Source organism: Delphinus delphis, chromosome 17 (assembly GCF_949987515.2).
Source record: "Delphinus delphis chromosome 17, mDelDel1.2, whole genome shotgun sequence".
In the NCBI taxonomy this organism is placed as follows: domain Eukaryota; kingdom Metazoa; phylum Chordata; class Mammalia; order Artiodactyla; family Delphinidae; genus Delphinus; species Delphinus delphis.
This window is the reverse complement of record NC_082699.1, coordinates 6,986,201-6,991,170: the sequence shown is the minus strand read 5'-3', so window position 1 is coordinate 6,991,170 and position 4,970 is coordinate 6,986,201. Positions and strand designations below refer to the sequence as shown.

The window sequence follows — 4,970 nt, the reverse complement described above, 5'->3', positions numbered from 1 at the left end:
TTCTATCGTCACGTCTTTCCTCCCCAATGCTTTCTCCCCTTTAGTATCAAGGAATACAGTTCTCTAAATATCTGAACGCCCCTCTAACCTACCTCTTCACCCATAAGGTCTTAAGGTCAGAGGCAAATTGACTACCAAAGATCCTGCTAAAGTGGAAAGCTGTCCAACTCAAAAAAATCATCTATTTCCCTCGATTTCTTCATATTAAAGAGTTCTGCTGCACAGTAGGCATAAAATTAATAGGCAGTTTATATAACATTTGTAATAAGTCGCCAGATAAAAAAGCTTTCTCAGTTGTGTGATTCCGAGATTGAAGAAATAAAACTATAAACTTTACTCTTTACTTTCATTGCTGCCAGCGTGTTGTCTAAAACATCTGCTCGGGTAATATGTCATATCCAGTAGCCTGTGCAGGTTAGGCCAGTACATAATAGAAGTAAATGTATTTTTAAATGCCAGGTTTTAAAAGAAGACAGGCCCACTTGGTATCTCATTATAAGTAAAATGACTTTTCATGTCATCCCATCAGTAGTCATGCAACTTTGGGGAGAGTTTCAAAGGTCAACATCCATAACTCTTTATTCTGTACTCATTCACTATTTTCTCATGAGAGAAGTGCAGAAGGACTATTTTCTAAGTGGACTTTCATTTCATCTAACAAGTGAAAAAAAAATTGTTGCCTGAGTTGCTGTATATGCCAACCATACCTTCAATTTGATACATACTATTACCAGAGGAACAATACATCACAAGGGAAAAACAAGTTAAAGCTCTTGTTTCTTCCTTACATCCAAAATGCATGATTGCAGAAAACATGCTTGAAATAATCCAAGATACCTAGAGATAATCCCTCAAGGTAAATAAGAAAGACATATACTTCCTTTAGAACTGTAAGGTATTGACTTCAGGGAAACATGTTTCTCATTCTTTCAGTCAGTATGTCATCCTCCAATTAATTCCAATAAAAATAGTTAATAGAATTAGCAATGCAAAGGCGTTACATACAACAGAAAACAAAGATGCCAGCCTGTCTGCAGGCTGTTCATTCCTTCCTTCATTCCACAGCAACAAGGTTTTCTGAAACTCTTCTCTGGGCAAGGCAGGTTCTAGGCCCTGGAGATGCAAGAATGACCGAGGTTGTCAAAGTCCTTGCCTTTATCCAAAAGATGGAGATAAGTAAGCAAAACAATATTTAAAGAACAGTAGCTTTAGGTAGAAAAAGTAAAAAGTATGAAAAGCATGTGAGGAAAAGTTAGTTCCTTTTATTGAGTAATCTCAACTCATGATTTTATTGGTAAAATCAGAGAGAAAGAGAGAGAGAGAAAAGGAGAAGGTCACATGATAAAAGTCAGTTGTGCTGGTGGAACTGGGACCACCCACATGGAGGAGTGAGCATCATGGTAACATACTTGCAGGTTGGGGTCGCAGTGTACCTGGAGAGTTAAAAGCATTCTTCCAGACCATTAACAAAACAAAATATATTCTTTTCACTCCTCACCACTCACTCCCTACCCGCAAACTAACTGCCCATCCCATTGCAAAATAACTGTTACAAAACCCTGGTAATTTGTGCCAACTAGATTATCTAATTTCCACTTTTGGGTACCTCTCCCTTCCATTAAGAGTCCTATGCTCTCGCTGTTTTCCCTCAAGTACCTTGCTGAATCAATAGCTGTGTAATCCAATAATATGGTTCGAGATAAAAGTATAAATGGCAGAGAGTGGTTTTTATTATGTTAGCTCTATCAAGGGCTTCCAATAACTCAGCATAAACAAAGGTGGAAAATGTTGACTTTCCAGAAATTATGGCAGACACAATGGGAGAGTTATCTTTGGAAAATGGGACTTTTAAGATTTGCTCAGAGCAGAGCAACCAGAGCTGTCACCCTTCTTTGCAAGTCATGCTGACACTACACCATCGCCTGCTGATCAAATTATGTGGAGGACAACCAGACATTGTGTACCTACTGATATAATGTAGCACGAATGCCACAGCTTCACCTGTGAGTATTCTTGCCAAAAATGTTTAACCTGAATTTAATCGAGCCTTTAGAACTGACTCTCAGAATGGAAAATACAGAGAAAAGAGGAACAAGTTAAACAAAACCATGAGAAAACTATCAGACAAATCGAAAGGTGGAACATTCTTAGAGATAATTGATCTGATCCTTCAAAGAATCAATGGATGATTTATGCATAAAAGAAACTTTAAGAAACCAATTAATTACTTTAACACTATCCTTGAATGATTCTGTTCTTTTTAAAGAAATGACTATCAAATGTATTTTAATAACAATTGTTGAAATTTGAATATGGGCTAAGTATTAGATGATATTTTTAGATTACTGTTAATATTATTAGCTGTGATAATCGTATTGTTTTTATGTAGGATAATGTCAATTTTTTTGGAGGTGCTGAAGCATTTAGGGAGAAGTGTCATGATGAAATGGTTCAGCAAGTATAGAAAAGGTTAACAATTCTTTTTAAAAAGTTTTTGTATGATTAAAGACTTACAACTAAAAATGGGTTTATTATTTGTTTTTCATAAACAGAGTTCTTTCTATATAGCCAACTTAATTTTTCAATCTCATGGAATTTTAGTACAATAACTTTGTTATCCAGAATTCTGGCTAGAGTCATTCTAGAAATCTGTATTTTCCAGATAACCAAGTTAACCCCTTATGTTACAAATGTAAAATGTTCTTCTGAAATTACTGTGAAATAATCACCTCTGATAAGTAGAATTTACATAATATAATAGAATTTTTTCTTATTGAACCTAGGTCATTCTTATAAGCAATTGACATTGTGACACTGATGACAGGACAATTATGATTGAGTGAAGTTGATACCGATATATACCCTGGTACATATTTTCCTGAAACTCTCCGGTGTCAACTTAACCTGAGTCTTTTTTCTTTTTCTTTCACTTCTTCGGTAGTATTTGTTGAGCATGTACTTTGTGCCAATTATAGGTCTGGGTTCCAAGAATGAATGTTCAAGGGGCTAGATAAAGGTGCAGGAGCAGGAAAAGTGTATTTGGGGACAGACACACGGAGCCTGAATCTCTTAGGACTGGTGCAGAATCTCATTTGGGAACCAGGAGAAACAGGTCCATGAGAAGAAGGAAATGTAAGGAAAGCTCAACCTCCCTGCAGAGGGATTCACAAACAAAGTAATTCTTTAGCTAAATCTTAAAAGATGGAAAAGAATTTGGCAGCTAGACAAGGAATGTGGAGTGTCAGATATTTTGAACATGTGTTACTATGAAGCTAGTGGTGTTTTCAACGGGGAGTGAAAAGAGATAGAAAGGTTGTCAGATCAGTTTTAATGAAAAAGATGAGTTCAGTGATGCCTAGATCAATATGATCATATGATAAACTCTCTTACTATTGTATCATTGACAAGACAGCAATAAAGTCAGATATCATTTCTGTCTTCTTTTTTACCAGTCTTGTAAGAAAATGGGAAAGAAAGTTTAAGATAGGATCCAAGACTCCCTGGCTTCGAATCCCGGCTCCACTGCTTACCAATTGAATAAGGTTGGGCAACTTGAGCTCTATGTGCTTGAGTTTCCTAAAAACTACCTCATAGGGTTAAGAGGTTGAAATGAGTTAACACACATGAAAAGCTCAGAACAGTGTCTGGGACAGTGTGTGTACTCAGTAAATATTAGTAATTCTTAAATTATTAAATGTTCAAGGGTGAGATGTCTTCAATTATTATTGCATGGCTTGATCAAATACATCATCTTATGACTGATTTTTAAATATTCTTTCTTTAATTTAAAAGTTATCCCTCCCATTTTGAAATATTCTTAATAGCTGCTCTAAAATAGCAATGGTATGTAGAATAGTATAATAGCAATAGTATTACTATTATGTCAAAGGAAATTTAAACAGACTGGCCAACGAAGCAAATGCTAAATAAAGAAAAGCAAAGTCTTCAGCGTTTCATTGCTGCTCCCATTGTGATTGCTATGGAAGCTCTGAAGCTTTCAGATTTAGAAGGCAAAATGTCCTTGGCTACCATCCCCAGCGTGTAGTTCTGGCTACCTCTAAACATGCCAGAAACGCCTGGAGAGTCCACCCCCAGACATGAACTACATGAACTGCATTTAGTGGTCCAACAACATATGACCAATTGCTAGGATATCTATACACAGTCCTATTTGATCCTCCTGACTAAATTGTTACTCCTACTTTTTTCTCTATAGTATTCTAAATGTATCAAAAAATTTTTTAAAAGATTGAGGAAAATTGCAGGAGGTAAATTTAACATCAGCAGAAAGGGTTTTGTGGGTTCTGCAGCTCTTCAGAACTAAGCCTGGGAATTCCCTGGTGGTCCAGTGGTTAGGACTCAGCACTTTTACTGTTGTGGCCTGGGTTCAATCCCCGGTCGGGGAACTAAGATCCTGCAAGCCACACGGTGCGGCCAAAAAAATAAAATAAATAAATTTTTCTTAAAAGAACTAAGTGCTCTCTGGAGGAGAGCACATAAAGTGAGAACTGCAAAGCTCATCTCACTATGTCTACCCATACGATGTCGGGGGACATTAAAAAACCCCGTCTGTTCTTGAGGGTTATTAGCAATTACTCTGATCCACTTGTATCTTTCCCAGGTTCTTTATTTTCTCCTTCTCTGTTCCATGCCAGATCTTTCTGAAAGGGCTCTTAGATGCAGGAAAAACAATAAAAAGAAAAGGCAACATGGAAACCCGTGGAATCTGACCATGTCTCTCTTATTTTTGCTCTCCTCTGTCTCATCTTTAATTTTTATCCATTCTAGCCTGTTTGGAAAGGTGCATTGGATTCAAAATCTATGAGCAAAAATGAACGTACTATAAATAATCTTTTCTTTTCCTCTAAAAAGAATTTCAGTATCTTAGGCCACAAGTGGGACATGGTCAGTTCTACGATGTAATCAACTTTAAGAAATAGTGTAATATAATTTGCAGTGCCCTTCAGAGC

General features: G+C 36.6%; 1 non-coding gene across 1 annotated transcript; it reads left to right on the top strand.

Moving 5' to 3' along the window:
* The first annotated feature begins 4,334 nt into the window (after positions 1 to 4,334).
* TRNAK-UUU (transfer RNA lysine (anticodon UUU)) lies at positions 4,335 to 4,406 on the top strand. The gene has a single exon. It is a non-coding gene; the product is annotated as a tRNA-Lys (tRNA).
* The last annotated feature ends 564 nt before the right edge of the window (positions 4,407 to 4,970 follow it).